General features: G+C 37.1%; 1 pseudogene; it reads right to left on the minus strand.

The window, feature by feature from the left end:
• Window positions 1-4,254: 4,254 nt before the first annotated feature.
• LOC119537668 lies at window positions 4,255-5,179 on the minus strand (annotated as a pseudogene).
• Between the last annotated feature and the right edge of the window lie 15,006 nt (window positions 5,180-20,185).

The following is a 20,185-nucleotide window of genomic DNA, read 5'->3' on the forward strand; positions in this document are numbered from 1 at the left end:
GATTAAAACATTAGAAAATTTGAATAAGGAGAACCAGGCTTGCACATACAAGACAAAGGCTTCAAAAAATAAATCGTCCTAAATATGATCAAAGAACCAAAGGAAATCATAGACGAAGAACTAAAGGAAATCAGTTAAACAATAGATAAACACAAAGAAAATATCAATATGGAGACGGAAATTATGAAAAGGAACAGACAGAGTTGAAGACCACTGTAAGAGAAATTTAAAATACACCAGAGGAGTTCAACAACAGGTTGGAGCTGGCAGAAGAAAGAATCAGAGAGCTGGAAGATAGTACCATTGAAATCATTCAATCTGAGGAACAGAAAGAAGAATGAAGAAACATTGTGGGAGTCCCAGACTGAAAAGAAAAAGAGAAAGGGGCAGAGAGACTATTCAAAGAAATAATGTCTAAACACTTCCCAAAATTAATGAAAGACATGAATATGCACATCCAGGAGCTCAACTCCAAAGAGGTTAAGCCCCAGTAGACCCATTCAGCAGCATATTATAGTCACATTGACAAATGCCAAAGATAGAGCGTGAACTCTGAAAGCTGTAAGAGAGGAGCAACAAGTCACATACAAGGGAGCCTCAATCAGATTATTTGTTGATTTCTTACTGGAAACCATGGAGGCAAGAAGGCAGTGAGAAGACATATTTAAAGTGCTGAAATAAAAAAATTGCCAACAAGAATTCCATATCTGGATAAATTGTCTTTCAAAAATGAGGTAGCAATTAAGCTATTCCCAGCTAATCACAACCTGAGGGAGTTTGTCAGCACAGCCCTACCAGGGATGATAAAGACAGTTTTGCAGATTAAAAGGAAAGGGCAGTAGAAAATAGATCAAAGCCACATGAGAAATTAGTGATCTTTGGTGAAGGTAATGACATGAGTGAATACAAATGCCAGTATTGTATTTTTGGTTTTTAGGTCCATTTTTTACTTCCTACAGGATCTAAAAGGCAAATGCATAAAATGTGTTAATAAATCAGTCGTTTTAGACTCACAATGTATAAACATGTAATTTGTGACAAGAAGCATATAAAGATGGGGTCAAGGAGGGGTATGGGAATATAGGTTGTGTATATTATTGAGGTTAATTTGGTACCAAAGCAAACAAAATTGTTACAGAATTAGAATGTTAACGTTAAGCCCCTTGGTAACTACAAAGAAACTCAGAGAATACTAAAGAACTTAGAGTCAGAAATTAGAATACAGGTTGCCGGGGTGGGAAGCAGGGTGAATGGGGTGTTTATACATACTGAGGACAGAGTTTCTGTTTCGGGAGATGGGAAAGTTTTAGTAAGGGAAGGTGATGAGTTTACCACAATATTGTGAATGTGATTGGTATGCTTAGGAGTGATAAAGATGGGAAAGTTTTGTTGTATATATACTCCCAAAATTAAAAAGAAAGGAAGGCAAGAAGGAAGGAGGGAAGGAAGGAAGGGAGGGGGGAGGAACAATGACAATTAAATGAAATACATGCTCCTGGGTAGGACCTAGCAAGGGAAGAGAAAAGACTCAACAGTACATTATTAGAACATTTGAAAAACCAGAATATAAATGGTAAACTAAAATCAATGATAAATTTCTTGACCTTGAGAACTGCACTTTAAGGTGGCTACATAAATGAATATCCTTGTTCTTAGGAAATGTACATGGCAGTATTAAGGGTTCAATGAACACGATATATACAACTACACTCAGGTGTTCAGAAAATGAAGTGATAAACAGAGAGACATACAGACAGACAGAATGAACAATATGACAAGAGTGGCAAAGTGTTACAATTAATGGATCTGGATATCTAGGTGGGTAGGAGTTTCTTGGAGTTCTGTGTAAAGGGGTTTGTATTATTTTTGTAACTGTCCTAAATAAAAAGTTTAAAAAGAAAACTGCACAGTAGTAGTGGCTCCTATCCCAAGTCCAAGCTTGCTTTAATACAAATAAAGCATCAGGAGAAAGCAGGGATAGTTCCACCAAGTTTAGCTTTAAACAAAATCGACTTTATGATAAAGATTAACAAAACATGAGTATAAAGCATAAAAGACAATAGTGAAACTATGTTACAGTCAACATTTAATTAACAGATATTTACTGAGCATTTACTATGTGCTAGACACTGGGCTAGGCACCTGAAAACAACTAAGTAACAGAGAATGTTTAGCCTAGAAAAGTCCCATAACAAAGGATTGAACTGCTTTCAGATATGTGAAGGCTTTAGCGGTGAAATCTAGTTCAGGACTAGTTGGGAGAGAGCTGTAAGAAAGAAAGAAGATCATTGGGTGGACTGGACACAGTATTCATGCAAAATAAAAATAGTACACCAGCACGAATGATGATGATGGCGGCTAATATTTATTGAATTTTCAATCTGTACAGGATCTTTCCTACAGTATCTCATGTGCTATCCAGAACAACGTTATTAAGTTCATACAATTGTAAATCTTACTAAATATTTATGAGAAAATGGTTGTTCTGAGAAGTTAAGTACCCTGGACCTTGGGTTTGGCAGAAAGACAAGTGGAACAACTTGATGGATTTCAGAGTGTGAATTTTAAAATTTTAACAGGAAGAGATTTGCTCCCCACCATAAAACTGTTCCAAAAGAATCTATAAGAGCTGATAATGAAGAGCTTGCCAAATTGGCCTAGAGGATTGTTTATTTGAATAAACACATGCAGCACCAACTATGCACACAATATTTGGAGCTATAAAGAAGGGACAGTTCTTCCCTGGAGAGCTTACAGTCTGGTGTGGGAGAAATGCTTGTAAAATAATTACAACCAAAGTGATAAGGACTATAGGTATGGAAAGGGGTCACAAAATCAACCCAAGGAGGAGGGAGGACAGAGAAGGCATTCTAAGAGAGGTGACTGTGACCTGGGTCTTGAAGGATGTATGGAATTTTACCATATGAAAAAGAGAGGTAAAGTCATTCCAGGCAGAAAAAGCAGCATTTATTTGGATGTTACTTGTGGCCAACAATGGCCATAATTAATGAGAGCACCAAGACGAGTGTCCTTAACACATGGTGCCTTTAAAATTAGCATTTCACCTGTACCTACAATCAGCACCTACAGGAGAAAGGGGAAAGGACCTCATGCCTATTAGCCAGCCACGGTGCTCCATCTCTCTTAGGGAACCTGCCATTATGTCATCTTAAGGAGAGTAGAACGAAAGGGGGGCAATTTTACAATATTCTCTAGATTGTTCAAAATGACTTGGTGCAGTGGGTGAGGTTGAGGTTCTTAGATGTGCCACAGTAACATCAACACAGACTGTTGCATCTCACTTCACCCTGAAACACTAATAGGCCTTAAGAGAAATGGACTTGGCATGGCCACTTAGAATAAGGGGCAGATACCTGGAGTAGAATCTGCTTGGTCAGTATTTCTCTCCCCTGCATTCTTCAAATTAGGCCTATTAAGGAATTCATAACATTCTGCATTTTTTTACATCTTGATAGGGCTAACATGATCTTTGCATTGAAGAGTTTGATTTGATCTTTCCCAACTGATACATAGGATCAACGTCATAGAATCTGTCATTTTTATATGAGTTTTATTTATGAGTGCAGAACATTGTGGGATGGCATTCCCTTGTCATAACATGTTAGAGAGCTGAAATTACTCCAGGCTCTTTCCTGGTACTCACGATAAAATGATCTATGGCACAAGAGGTCAAGAGCTAACCAGAAATATAAAATCCCTAGATGTAATTTTCAGATACGCACTTCTGCACATTGGAAGCACATCAGATTTGTACCTTCCCTCCTCAATTCTCCCCTGATAATTCCTCTGGTGGTTTCTTTTTTTAATAAAATATAGATTGTTAACATGAGGAAGATTGAACAAACAGGATATAAACAAGGCAGAAAGGGGGAAAGGGTAAAGGAAGGAAGGAAGGAAGGGAGGGATGGAAGGAGGGAGGGAAGGAAGGAGAAAGAAAAAGGAAAACAAGAAGCAATAGAGAAAGAAACTAGGCTCATAGGAAGGATTCTAACCTTTAAAAACAATTGCCAAGATGTTCTCCTTTAATTTGGTTTGAGTCTTCATATTACTCAATGAAATGATATTGGTAGATGTCATGGAGCCAATCAAGTTTCCTAAGACTCAGCAAAACAATCTGACCTCTGCCCTTGGAATGTTACACTAGGATACCAAGGAGTCTACACTTACTAAGGCTAGTAACAATAGCAATAATATTATACAAATAAGTATACATTTATCACTTTCACCTTCTCGCTATATCCCTGAGTTCTCTTTCTTGCCCCACAACCTCCTCATGGCCTTTTTCACCTCTGCATATCTGAGTGTGTAGATGATGGGGTTCAGCATGGGGGTGATCATCATGTAGAACACGGCCACACCAGTTTGTCCTCACTGAAGGTGGAGGAGGGTCAGATGTAGAGGAAGATGGCAGGTCCAAAGAACAAGATGACCACCATGATGTGGGAGGCACAGGTGGAGAGGGCTTTGCGCCTCCCCTCTGCAGAATGGTTCCTCAAGTGGACCAGGATGATGATATAGGAGGACACCAAGATGAAGAAGGAGCACAGACCAATTAGGCTACTATTGACCAACACAATAGCCCCCTCCACAAAGGTGTCGGTGCATGCAAGCTTGAATAATGGCTGGAGGTCACAAAAGTAGTGGTCAATCATGTTTGGGACCACAGAAGGGCAATTCGATGGTGATGAGAATCTGAATTACAGAGTGTAAAAAGCCCCCCAGCCAGTAATCAGCAACTAGTACACAATTGATGGCTCATAATGGTCATATAATGAAGAGGCTTGCAGATAGCCACATAGCAGTCATAAGCCATCACCACCAGCAAAAGGATCTCAGTGACCCCAAAGAACTGGAAGAAGAAGATTTGAGCCAGACAGCCCTCCAGGGAGATGGTCTTGAACTTGATGAGTAAGTCTGTGATGAATTTAGGGACAACAGTAGAGGAGTAATTGATCTCCACCAGGGACAGGTAGCTAAGGAAGACATACATGGGGGAATGCAGACTCTTGCTAATGCTGACTGTCAGGATGATGAGGCTACTGCCCACCACCGTGGCCAGGTATACAGGAAGAAACACCACAAAGTACACTCTCTGTGCCCCTGGATCCTGGAAAAGACCAATAAAAATTAACTTAGTTATATTATTTGTACTGGCCATGGATTCCATAAGGGGAAGATGATCTCATAGAAGAGCCCTGTGACAAAACAAAGCGATCAGAAAGACAGTCCCTCATATTTGTTTAGAACAGGAAGTTTTTACAAACTTTTAACATTTATTATCTGACTGGTTTATTTATTTATTTGGTCATACATAAAAGTTTATTCATTCAGTGCTCAATAGCCTACTCCATGAAATACACTATTCAAGAAACCTCACAAAAATTCCATGACTCCAATATTATAAGTAAGAAAGTTGAGGCTCAGAGAGGCTGTGAATTTCCTAAGCCTTTAGTCGACTGGGACCAGAATTTGAATTAGATCACTTTATTGAACTCATATGTGTTATTTCAAATACACCACAAATATGACATAAAATAATCCCATTTTCTTCACTAATAATCATCCATATTAATTGTTAACTTTCTCCCATTCTCAATGTTTTCTCATCACACTTTTTAATTAAGAGATTCCCAAATGATCTGAATCCCTTGTTTCCTCTATATATCCCTCCTGAATGTCATTCTCATTGGTATTCCTCTCTTTCTAAAGAGTTGCTTGCATATTTTCCTTACCTGAACACATAAGTTTCTGATTTTGATCAGGCTCAATGACTTCGGAAATTCTATGGTGTCATGAATTTTTACAAGCATACTGAGAAAATTTTTGACATCTTAGAGTCAAGCAGACATCTTGAAGGGTATAACTTTACTATCAAACAATAGTCTCAGTATAATATATAGGTACACAGTTTAGCTTCTTCCTGTATTAGTTACCTGGAGATTGGCAACCATGTTCGGTAACAGGAGGTGAGGATTTATTTTAATTAAATTCCTTGAGCCCACTGTTTTATTAGGACACTAACATGTTCCTACGTGATTGAGACATCCGAAAGAAGAATGTAAGGTGATCCTTACCCTCAGGGAGTGTACAACTTAATAGGATTAATACCACACTTGGGAAAGAAGCAAAAAATGCTTTTAAAATTACTTTAAATTATTTTAAAATTACTTTATTTAAATTATTTAAAATTACTTTAAAGTATTTCTTTTTCCCCTATTTTTCTCTCTCATGTGTCTATTCTAAAAATTGATTAAATACCCCTCCCACACACACACACACACACACACACACACCCAATTTCTCTCATAGTGAAACTTTAAAAAGATATACAGAGTGAAAATCTGCTGAGAGAATCCTCAGTAAAATGCCTGGCTAGAAACTGGAGAAAAAATCGGGATTGCATCGACCAGAAGGACACCCAAAGAGCAGCTGAAGGGGAGAGAGGAAGACTGTTGGGGTTGGCTTACTGGTTCAGAGAAAGGCAAACAAGGGAGGCAAGATAAACAACCCAAGAAGGCTGGTACATAACCCACTTGCCTGAAGAAAACTAAAGCCTGTGGTTACATAATGATGATCATTTTCAAAGTCATTGCAACAAACACAACCTCAGATGCTACTGTCTTTATACAGAATCTACCAAGTGCTGGGTTGTGATAAGGACTTTACAATCATCCTCTCCTTTAATCCTTCCACATTAAGGTACATAATTGATAGATGAGGAGACTGAAGCTCAGAGAGGATAAGGAAATCATCCAAAGAAACACAGTTTGTGAGTGTTGAGCCAAGGCTGAAACCCAGATCCATCTATAGGAAAGGGGTGGGGGAAGTCACCACACCTCTAGCCATTCCAGTGCCCCAGAGAAATTAGAGCAAGACCCATGGCTGACACAAAAACTTGTCCAGATTCATGTATTGTGCTTTCCTCGTAAATAGCAGAAATGTTACAGGCAAACCCAAGGTAATGGGAATGGTTGGTCACCACCTCTGGTACACAAAAGACCAAGAAACACCAGTGAATGTGAGGCTGAGATTTCTCCCTTTCCTCCTCTGCCCCCTGGAAGGGATCTGAACATGGGTCAAAGCTGCAGCTGGTGAGGCTGAGCTATGGCATCTGTCATTACCTCCTGCAGGAGTAACCTGATGGAACCTCTGTCATGCACGGTTCTTACAACAGCATCATCATTCTCTCCTCCCCAAGGTTTGAAACTTTAGAGTCACCTCTAATTCAGGACCCTCTTCCAACTCCCATATTTACACATTCCCCACATCCTGTCTATTTTACTGGTTCCTTCCTCTGTCTTCCTGAAGCTGCCATTTTCAGACAGGACAACAAGCTCCCGGGAGAATTACTGCAGTACCATACATGCCCCAACTCTCTCAAAGTGTCCCCAGCCTTCACTCTCGGTTTATTCTGCACACTGAAGTTGGAAATTTTTCTTGAGTGTCCCTCTGAATGAATCATTCTGAAATCCCCACTAATCTCCTGGTTGCCTGGCAATCACACCCAAATTCCTCATCCTGACATTTAAGACTCTCCACAATACTTGCCCGGCCCTCCTCAAACCAAGCTTAATGCCCACTAAACAACCTCAGTTTAATTTAGGGGTCTCCTTACATTCTCATAAATAAAAGTTGATTCCAACACAGCAGCATCCCTTTTATCTTTCACATTACCTGGTGTGCCCATCCCCTTTTGCCTCCCTTTCCAAATCCTACCCACTCTAAGAAGGTAGTTTCTTTAACTCTAGTTCATTTAGCTCTATTCTCAATTCCGGAAATTAATTTAAGTGATCTTTCTGTTTATTGCAATAAGGCACACAGTATTCAGCTCATTGTAAGCCCTGAATATATGTAAGCTATGATTATTATACCTCTAAAAATGTAAAACAGATCAAGTCATATGTTGCTTTGAAATCCATCAATGCTTTCCCTTTGCCTACAGGATTAAGTCCAATATCATTAGCATGGCATATAAGACCTTGACCATCTTTCCAGATTCACCTGCCATCACTCACCCTGCATCTACACTCCATCCATTCTGAACAATGTCTCCTTCTCCCAACTTGCTCTCTCACCTCCATGCCTTTGCTGATGCTTCTCTCTCCACTTGGTGTGCACGCTTTGGCTTTCTAATGATGTTACGTTCCTCTTTCAATACCAGGCCATATACCACCCATTACTCTGCTCCCAGCTAATGCATCTTCCACGCTTCTTACAGTTTTCTACTGGAATGCATAGCATATTTTATTATAATTGTTGCTTTTGTATCTATCTCCTATGCCTATCTTATTCAACTCTGTATGAACTAGCCATACAAGTGTTCACAGAGGGTTTGTTACTCTTTGAACTCCCATAGCACTTAATTGTTAACCTCACAGTTAGTGCTCAATATATATGTAGACTCTTGGTTGATGATAAAGTGATTAATGAGTAGATTGATAAGAAAGAACTAGATGAATTAAAGCTATCTGTATACATTTTCTTTTCAGTTTTTGATGACTACAAGTAACCTAAGTGAGACACCTTCACACCATATATGTAAAGTTGTGAACAATATAGATCATTGTTATTTCAGAAATGGGGATATTTTCTTGCACTGGGCCAAACCCATACCTGCTACAATTTTACAATTGAGATGTTTTTTTCTAATTTGTAAATTAGGTTCCATTAGTTTGAATGATAAGTCCTTACACTCACAAAGAGATGGGTTTAGAGTTGTAATCAGAGAGTGAAGTAAGTATTGTAGTCAGACCCAATTCTTAACCTCTACTGCCTACATATCATATATCCTTGGGAACAGATTTTCTTACATTTTTTGAATGGGGTAACAATTCATACTTGACATGGTTGTTTCAAGAATTAGATGTGAGGCAAAATATGTAATGCACTTTTTAGAATTACCTGGAGAATAAGAAGCTCTCAATAAATAGCAATTATAATTGGCTCAGGCTTCCTAGTATTTTGTTACTTTATCCCTGCTTTTCCTTCCTCCTTGCCCACGAGAGAGACAGTAACAAATTACATCCTCTTCCCTCCAGTACCTCCACAAATAAAGTCCTCACCATGAAGTCATGGATTAAAGTTGGCTGAGGATATAACAATTAGGTGGATAAACTAGTTTTAATTTTTTCTTCTACCATAGAGCCCCAATGATAGAAATCTGACAAGGACAAAATAATAACATGACAAGAGCAAGGCAGACCTGTTAATATAAGCTCAAGTCACATCAGAAGAGTCTCCTTCCCATTACTCCCAGAATGTGAGTGCTGAAAGATACTTTAGGACAAATTCTGTCCTGTCCTCTCCTTTTAAAGAGGCAGAAATTGAGGCTTAGGGAAGGGAAGTGACTTGCCCTAGATCACATAGCAGTTTGGGGCCTCTTTCCAACACTCAGTCACCTGGAAAATCCTTCTGGGATTACCCACCTCTAATCAGGAAATCTTGGTAGGACACTATTCAGCCTTAGAGCAAGAAGTTGAACCTGAAGGCTCTTTTCCTAAATTTCAGCAGACTTCGCCATCCTTTGTAAGAGCTTGTGACACAACAGGATATCCTGGGCTGACGAGACTGAAGGGGGATGGCCTGGAGCTCAGCAGACCCTCATCAGAGTAAGATTCTTCCATACAGGTCTTTCAACCGCATTGAGGGTCCCCAGTGGGTTAAGTACTTCATCTCATTAAGCCACCAGAATGAATCAAAGAAACTTTAGAGCTGAAAGGAAATTAGAAGGTCATTACACCATACTCCTAAGATTTCAGAAGAAGCAACTAATGGCCAGAAAGTGTAACTGTCAGTCACAAAGCCAGTTATTAGAACTTAGTAATGTGTGAACTTACTGATTCACAAAGAGTTCTTAGCATGATACTGGGATTTCTTCGTAGTGATTCTGATTTTGTGACTGTTATTGCCAATTAGCAGGTCCTGTGATCTTTAGAAAAATAACAGATTATGGTGGTGTGTATAACTTATAAAGGGAAAGATTTAGGAAATCAGTTCCATAGGAAATGTTTGGATCTACTGTTTACAAACAAACAGAAGCTACAGAAGGTAGCTAATGAGAAATTTTTAGGTCCTGTTTTTTAGTTTAAAAATCCCCCTCACTCACCAGCAAACCAATATTATTTTTCAATACTGAGATGCTTGAACAATTTAAAATAAATTGAGCCACATGCTGCAGTCAGGGGACCAAATTGCCTACAGAGTGTCTCATATATAATGTGAATCTTTGCCAAAAAACTGAGTTAGGAAAAGGTTTAAAATGTGTTTAAATTAATTCAATTAGAGACTTTGGAGAAGTTACAAACATCCAGTAGTTAGGCCTTGAGAGAGGGAAGCTAAGGATAGGACATTGGTACAGTTTTTGCCAATATTCTGAGTTTCCAAGAGCATACGAGACTCAAAGGAGAAAAGAAGGAACCGGTCCGTGAGGATTTTAGGCAGTCCCTTCACCTCTACAGTTTGCAGTTCCACACCCATAAAATGACACAGTTGAAGTAGATTATCTCCCATGTCCCTTCTCATTCTAGCATTCCACATTCCAAGATTACCTAGAAGCCACTGCCTTAAACACCTCCTAAGTGATAATGATTACAGTGATGATGTTCACAGTGGTAATAACGGCCATTTATCAGATAACTGCTATGTGCCAGGCTCTATATCAGACATTTTACAGCTCTAGTCTCTAAGATTCATAGCAATCCTGCAAGCAACTTTCTTTTTGACTGTTGTTTTTTGATTCTTCCCTACCTTTTACTTTTCTCTACTCCTGTCAAACTACACAGATTTTGCGTTGGTGGAAACAGAGTGCCCCTACTCCTAAATTGGAAGATTTTGAAAACATAGGGATAAGCCTTGAATGGCTTAAGCATATCTCCATACACCACCTCTTTGAACATAAAAGTGGTTCAGGGATAGAAAAGTAACACCGTTAGAGAGAAAGGAAGATATTGGAGGGGTTTACAGGAAACATCCTCTATCTTGGTCAGAAGATACAAAAATAGACACTTTTTGATTGGTGTTGAGTGTGCTGTGAGGTCTGGAAATGGAGCAGCCACTTTGTGAAGAAGAGGAACAAAGAGCTTCCAGAAGGCTACCATGGGAGGCCCAGAAAGACCGTGAACCCCACGAAGGTCAGAGTGACAAAAAGGAAAGAAAGTAGGCCTTGGTAACATCATTTGAGCCACTCGAACAAGTCTCACCTGAAGCCTTGAACTGTCTCTGGACTATTCAGTTACATGAGATAATAAATTCCCTTATTTTTAAAAATAACATGGAATTGGATTTTCTGTCAGTTGAATCATACTGAGTACTAACTGGTAAAATATTATTCCCAATTTACAGTTGGAATTCTGAAACTGAGAGAAACCTCCTAATTTACCCAAGGTTACCCAAGGGTTGGGTTTATAGCTATCCTATCAATAAGTCAAAAAAAAAAAGTTATGATAAAAATGAGACCATGGAAATGAAAATGCTGAAGTCTAAAAGTGAAGATGTGTTTAAATAGCAGCAATGTAATCACAAATATCAACATTTATCTCAGAGTCAGATTACAAGTGTGTCTAGCATTAGTTTCCAAATTTTCTAAAATATCTATAATGTTCATAAGAGAAAGGAATCTTTTTAAGAAACAGTGATTATTTCTAAAATTTCAGAAAAGAGCCTCTAAGAAATGAAGGAACACTTTCCTCCCTGCAGAGTAGAGGAAACAGAGGAATCTGTGACTCCCAGAAACATCACCAGTTCACACTGAAGACTTGCAGAATATACTGTGCAAATTCAAGCAGGAAACATGGGTGACATCTCATAGGATTTCTCCAATATGAGTTAATGTAAATGAGTTTCCACCCACCTATACCTGTTTCTTGTGATTACAGACTAGTAAAAATGTCTCATGAAATTTCTGAGATCATCATTTTCTAATTTTAATTACACCCAGAGTGGAAGATGACAATTCTTGGTGAAATGCCACATGGGATGGCTTTTGCCACCCATGAGGTAAGGGAACTTTTGGAACAAATTAATGGCTCTGACACACTAGTGAAGATGTACTTCCTTGACTAAGAATGACATTCAAAAAATACTTAGATTTGAAAGAAAGATAGCATAATGGAAAGATTGCATCAGGAAAACCTGGTTTCAAATTCTATTTTCACCACTTCGTAGCTCTGTAAATTGAGACTATTTAGTTAACAGCTTTTATCTCTGCTTTCTTACCTGTTAAATGGAGTAATAACACATAACTTCAGGATGGTTAGGATGTGTAAATGAAAATACCCACGTTAAAATGTTTAACCAATAAATGCTTAATATGTAGTAGGTGTTTTGAATTATATAGTTGGACAATTATTAAGTTTCAGGTGTAGATGTTTGTGATACACTATACAGGAGAAGAGGCACAAAATTAAAAACCGCATTCAGTAGCATCAACAATACCAATATTTCTTTTATGAAAAAAAGTAAATCTCTGATAAAAATATGTCTTCCTCTACTACAGCCAATGCTGATGTTACCCATATTCCCTCTGCTCCTTTCTAATCCTGCCCAGAGGAAAACAGTCATCTTCCAAGACTCCTTTTCAGCTAATGGCAACCATATGAACCAAGACTGACCAATAAGATGTAAGCAAAAGTCATAAGATGGATCTTTTGAAAATATTTTTAAAGGAGTCAGACTTAAAAAGGTATGTGCAGTCAGCACCTTACTCTTCATGCTTTACTCTTTCCCTTCCTTCTTCTTCCAGCCTGTAGTGTAGATATGAGACTAGAGGTGCAGGAGTTATCTCACCCTAGCAAAAACAAAAACAAAGCAAAAAAGCCTAAAAGCAAACACTGTCCCTGAATGAATAGGAATAGAAAACAACTATATCTGAACAAAACTACTATGAAAAAAATGTGATATTGTCAAAGCACTTCTGCTGATGAAAATTCTGCCTAAGAACACAACAAAACTGATGAGATTTGCAACAGAGTACTCAAAACTGATTTAAATATATTCAAGCAAGCATTCATGGATAGGAAAAAATAAATTGAATTAAATATACAAAAACTAATAACAGAAATGGATTTTAAAATCAGGAATAAATTGAATTAGACTTGATTAAACTTGGGAAAAAATTGCATAAAAGACAAAATCATATCAGAAATGAAGATTAAAGTACACAAAGGAGTATATTTAAATTAAAATGTAATAAAGGGGATGAAAGTAAAGCATATAATAAATCAAGGGAAAGAAAATGAAATTTACAAAAGAAGAAGCAAAAGGAGTCAGAAAGAAATAGAAATTTAGATAATAGATAAATTTGATTAATTTTAAAAAGACCTGATCCACTGTATCCAGGAAAATGATCCAGAATACTCAACCACAAGACATATTCTAGTAAAGCTGCTAGACATTAAAAGTAAAAAAAAAAAAATATCTACAGGAACTCTGGGGAAAATGATATAATAACTTACAAAAACAAGAGAATTCAAGTGCCATCAGACTTCTAAAAATCAGTATAAAAAAGAGGCAACAGGATAGCAGCATTTTCAATAAAATTTTTAAAATATACACCAAGAATCCTAAATCCAGTCAAGCTATTCCTCAATAAACAAGAACATAGAAATGCAGATTTGATCACGTAAGAATTCAGTAAGTGCTATACATATGCACCCTTTCTGAGGACTGTACTAGAGGATAAGCTTCATCCAACCAAAAGATGACTGCAGAAATTTCAGTAAAAGGACTGTCCATTCTATAAGAATTGTTCCATGTCTTTTTGAGACTCTGTTTTTAGGCTGATATACATTTAGGATTATTATGCCTTCTTGGTAAATTTATCCATTTATCATTAGACAATGTCCCTCTTTATCTCTGGTAATATTCCTTATATTAAGTCTACTTTGTCTTATATAAATATACTCCTCCAGATTTCTTTTGATTGGTATTTTGATGACGTAATTATTTCATCATTTTACTCTAACCCTCTATATAGTGTAAGAACCTTTCAACAGTACACTTCCCATTCCTCCCTATTTAGGAACTCTATACTTTCAGCCTAATATTTATGCATCTACCTGCAACTACTCAAATAAAAGAAAATTTAAAAATAAAAATAAATTATTTCAAAGACACAAGGAGGTTGAAAGTGAAAGGATAGAAAAAAATTTCTATGCAAGGAGAAACCAAAAGAGGGCTAGCATGGCTATATTAATATCAGACAAAGCAGACTTTAAGTCAAAAATTGTTAAAGGCATGAAGAAGGACCTATAGACAGATAAAGGTTCAATTCATCTAGAAGATATAACCATTATAAATATATATGCCTCTGATTTCACAATATGTGGAAATTAAACTATATGCTCTTAATCAACCAATGGGCCAAAAGAAAAGCACAAGAGAAGTTAAGAAATATCTTGAAATGAATGAAAATGAGAACAAAACATACTAAATTTATGGGATGCAGCACAGGTAGTGCCCAGAGGGAAATATATAGCTATGAACAGATACATTTAAAAAGAAGAAAGATCCCAGATTAAGAGACTAACTTCACATCTTTAGGAACTAGAAAGAGAAAAAAAAGCAAATCCAAAGTTAGCAGATAAAAGGAAATAAGAATAGAGATAAATGAAGTAGAGAATAGAAAAACTATTGAGAGTATCAACAAAACAAAAACTTGGCCATTTGAAAAAAAATCCATAAAATTGACATGTTTTTAGAGAGTCCAGTAAACAAAAAGGGGAACAGATACAAATAAGTAACATCAGAAATAAAAATGATATCACTACTGACCTTACAGAAATTAACAGGATTTTAAGAGAACACTATGAACAACCGCATGCCAACACATTAGATAATCTAGATAAAATGGGAAATACATAGAAATATACAAATTACCTAAACTGTCTCAAGCAGAAATAGATCTCAACAAACCAATGACAAGCAAAGAGATTGAAACAGTAATCAAATCTTCCCCCCCGCCAAAAAAAGGTACAGGAATACTCTCCAAAATTTCAAAGAAGAATTAACAGCAATCCTTCTCAAATTCCTCCAAAATTTGTAGAAGAGGGAAGTATTCCTAATTTATTCTATGAAGTCAGCATCACCCTAAAACCGAGGCCAGATGGACATAGCACAAGAAAACAACATTGCAAACAAATATCCCTTGTGAATACAAAGACAAAAATCCTCAACAAAATAATTGCAAATGGAATACAATAGCATATTTAAAAGATTATACAACATGATCAAGTGATAATTCTCCCAAGAATTGTAAGGGTGTTTCAGAATAAGAAATTCAATCATTGTAATACAGCACATTAATAGTATGAAAGAAGAGAAGTGTGATCATCTTGATTGAATCACACAAGGCATTTCACAAAATCCAACATCAATTCCTGACAAAAGCCACTCAGATAATGAGGAACAGAAGGGAACTTCCTCAAAATATAATGGGCATCTGTAAAAAATCCATAGATAATATCATACTCAATGGAAATAGACTCAAAGCTTTCATCCTAAAAGCAAAATGAAGACAAGGATGGCTGCTTTCACCATTGCTATTCAGCATTTTACAGGAAGTGCTATCCAGAGTAATTAGGCAAGAAAAAGAAATAAGAAGTATATAAGTTGGAAAGGAGTAAGTAAAACTACTACTATTTGCAGATAACATTGTACTATATAGAGAAAATTTCAAAGAATCTACAAGAAAGCTACTAGAGCTAATAAAGGAATTCATCAAAATGGCAGTATATAAGAATAAGACACAAAACCTAGTGGCATTTCTATACAGTACAATGAAAAAGCAATATAGGAAAAAATTCCATTTAAATAGCAACAAAAAGAAAAAAATATCTTGGAACAAATTGAACCAAGGATGTAAATCACTTTTACACAGAAAACTACAAGTCATTAGTGAAAGAAATTAAAGATGTCCTAAATAAATGGAAAAATGTTCCATGTCCATGGATTGTAAGAGTTAATATTGTTAAGATGTCAGTACTACCCAAAGCAAATTATAGATTTAAAGCAAACACAATGAAAATTCTTACCATCTTTTTTGCAAAAATGGGAAAGATAATCATCAAATTTAAATGGAAGGGTAAAGGACCCTGAATAGCCAAAACCATCTTGTAAAGGAAGAACAGAGAATGAGGACTCACACTTCCTGATTTCAAAACTTTTTACAAAGCTACAGCAATAAAAACGGTGTTTTATTGGCACAAGAATAACACATACACCAATGAAATTGAATTAACAATTCAAAAATATACCGTCACATCTATGGCCAATTGATTATTGACAAGGGTGGCAAGTCCACTCAATGGAAGAAAGAAGGGTCTCTTCAACAAACGGTGCTGGGAAAACTGGATATCCACATGCAAAAGAATAAAAGTGGACCCCTACCTTGTATCATATACAAAAATTAACTCAAAATGGATCAATGACCTAAATATTAGAGCTAACCCTATAAAATTCTTAGGAAAAAAACATAGGGAATATCTTCAGAAACGTGTGTTAGGCAATGGATTCATAGACTCTACACCAAATGCATGAGCAACAAAAGAAAGAGTAAACAAACCAGGCTCATTTAAATATAAAAGCTTTTGTGCATCTAAGGACATTATCAAGAAAGTGGAAAGAAAACCAATGGAATGGGAAAATACATGGAAACTATATACCTGATAAGGGTTTAAGAATCAAAATACATAAAGTCCTTCTACAACTCAACAACAAGAAGACAAAAGACACAGTCAAAATTGGACAAAAGACTTGAATAGACATTTCTCCATAAAAGATATACAAAGGCCAACAAAGATATGAACAGATGCTTAGCATCTTAACATTAAGAAAATGCAAATCAAAATCACAATGATCTCCCCCGCCTCATACCCACTCAAATATATTTAAAATACTGAAAAACAAGTGCTGGGAAGGATATGGAGAAATAGGACCTTTAGTACATTGTTGGTGGGAGTATAAAATGGTACAGCCACCATGGAAAGAAGTTTGGTAGTTCCTCAAAAAGTTAAACGCACAAATGCCATATAACCCAGGATCCACTTCTAGGTCTAACCCAACAGAATTGAAAGCAGGGACTTGGACAAGTATTTGTACACCAATGAGTACTTAACTGTGGTCTAATGAATGTTGTATGTTGTTTAATTGTCATCTTCCTTCATCTAAATTAAGGTTGTATAATGATTATTTAATACTCCTCCCATTATCCACAGAGTATGTTGGAGCAGTGAGATATTTCAGTTAGTCAAAGGTTTCCAGATCATGAGGAGCTACGTCAAAAATTAACCAAGAGGCTTGCATATCACCTGAACTTGGAGCTGAATTGAGGAAAAGAAAAAGACTTGGGTTTTTCTCCTTTTGGATTTTACATAAATAGTTAAATTCTTTTTAATGCAACATTTTAAATATGTATGTGGAAGAGACTGGGAATTTTCTGAGCAATCAATAGGTGAAAGGAAAAAAGACAGCTGAGGTTTTTAGTGCATAGAATCCGGGTCCACTTCTTTTTGTATTTGAACTTTGGTGCTCCTTTGAGGAACAACCCTGCCCTAATCTCAGTCAGATTGAGATGACTCTACCCATTCCATCACTCTTTCCCCCACTCTACAAAAGGGCAAATGTCCCACACTTGTACAAGCAGTTTAACAAAGCTTGATGAAAAGACAGAAATATGTCCACAACCAGGTTCAGTAACATTAAATCCCAGGCTTTTATAGAAAAACTGGGGGGTGGGGAGTGTGGCTGAGAGAGAAGGTGCTCTTTTTTTAATATGGTAAAAGTAGCAGAATATAAGCCTGGAGGTATTCTAAATATTTTTGCAATGACTAGACCAGAATGAAGAATTGGGGGCCATTTTCTAAAATCACTGCACAATCCTATAGCATAGACATTGTCTGTCCTTTTTTTCGGTATAAGGAAACCGAGACTCTGAGAAGCTAACTAACAGCAAAATAGATTAATGAGTCCTAACCTACCAAAATTTCTAACGTAGTACAAGGACACAAAACTCTAAATGTGAAGACCAGATGGAGTCCATCTGAAAATAATGTCAATGGTTAACTGAGTGTGAGGATTAAGGATGATTTTTCTTTTCTTCTTTTGGTTTACCGTATTTTTTCAATTTTCTAAAATGCATGCATATTACATTAGTTTCAATAAAAATGAAGTTCTGATTCAATGAATTATTCTCAAATTATTCAGGAACCCTTACCCTTAAAGCAAGAGAAAATCTTTCTGATAAATGATGGAAAATACAGAGACTCTCCTATAAAGAAGAAAAAATGAGGAATCAATGACTTGCAGGGACAGTCATATCATAAACCAAAGTATATGGACAGTTCTCAATATAGAAAGGCAAGGACAAAAGAACAATCTGTATTTTAATCTAAAATAATAATTTCTGTTTTGCCAAGTCACACCAATAAAAGGCTTCCCACATCGATATCAGATGGGTATAATTACTTGACAACAGAAACAAAAAAGTAATTTCAAGAATTCTCTGAACAATATATGCTTTTGTCCTTACATCATTTTCTGAATTTTAATAATACTCAGAGGAGTTGATATTAAGTCTTGAGGGAATACTAAGAAGACAAATACAATGGGTTGTGTAGCAATAAAAAAAAGAGCAACCTTTTTGAGAACTGCAAAAAAGAGACCTTTTTTTGTTACTATGTTCTCACCCCAGGTGATCTCATCCAGGCCAGGTGGCTTTAAATTCTACCCATGTGATGATGACTCCCAAATTTACATATCTAGAACCTGCCTCTCCCTGGACTTCCTAACACATATATTAACTGCATATCTGCCTTCTCGACCTGGTTATTTTATAAGCACCCAACCCACAATGTACCTAAAACAAAACACTCATTTGCTCCCCAAACTTACTCCCAACCCAGTGTTCTCCATCTCTATAAATAATCCCACATATATAAGCTTGTCACATCAAAAATTTGGAAATCATTCTTAATTCCTCCCATATCTCATTCCCTATCAGCAGATCATGTCAGCTCACCCTCCAAAACGTATTTCTACAAACTCCACCGAGATCTGTCTTCCTGGTATTATTTTAGTTTCCCAGATGCTAAAACAGATACCATAGTGGGTTGGCTTGAACAATGGGAATTTATCGGCTCACAGTTTTGAGGCTGAGAGAAGTCCAAAATCAAGGTATCAGCAAGGTGATGCTTTCTCTCCAAAGTCTGTGGCATTCTGGAGCTGGCTGCCAGCAATCGTTGGTCCTTGGCTTATCCATCACATGGCAACGCACATGGTGGCTTCTCCTTTCTCTTTCAGATTCCTTTGATTTCAAGCTTCTGGCTGCTCCCCTGGCTTCCTTTTCTGCGTCCTATTTCCTTTGCTCATAAGGACTGCAACCCATCCTCACTGTTTGGGCACACCTCAACTAATAACATCTTCAAAGTTCCTATTTTCAGACAGTCTTAGTTCTAGATGACTAGGAAATGAGCCTGAACTTTCCTTTAGTGAGGGACATGATTCAATCCCCGACAGACATGTTATTGTAAATTTCCTAGTAAATCACCTTACCTCTTACCTGGAAGACTGCAGTCATCTTCTCCCTGATCTCCCTTCGTTCACTCAACGGCTCTATCCCATTATGAACACAGCAACCATGACAACAAATTGGATTATGTTATTCTACGCCTCAGAACTTCCCCCATGATGTCCCAATTCCCAGTTTCCTTAGCAGGACCAACACAACGTCCTGTAAAATCCAGCCCAGGTCCCATTCTCGCTATACCACAGGCGCCTCAGCCTCCTTTCCACTCCCTTCAAACACCACAGTGTTTCTGAGTGTCTTTGTATTTACCATTCTCACTGAATGGAAAATTTTCTAAGGTCCTTTCCATGCCTGATTCCTTCCTCTCTTATCTCAGCTTAAGTCACCTTCTAAAGAAATAGCTTCCAGGACAACCCTGTCTACAGAAAATCCTTCCAGAAATCCAGCTGCTTTCTATCAAAAATTTTGTTTTTATTTCATAGCTCACCTCTCACAATCTGTTGTTATCTTGCCAATTTGCTAATCTACTTCTCTCAACTTAGAATGAAGGCAGGAAAGTCTCTGTCTTGTACCCCACTGTGTCTATAGCACTTAGGATACTGGTAAAAAGTATGTGCTTAGTAAGTCTTCCTTGAATAAATAATT

This window comes from Choloepus didactylus, chromosome 6 (genome assembly GCF_015220235.1).
Source record: "Choloepus didactylus isolate mChoDid1 chromosome 6, mChoDid1.pri, whole genome shotgun sequence".
Taxonomy (NCBI): Eukaryota; Metazoa; Chordata; class Mammalia; order Pilosa; family Megalonychidae; genus Choloepus; species Choloepus didactylus.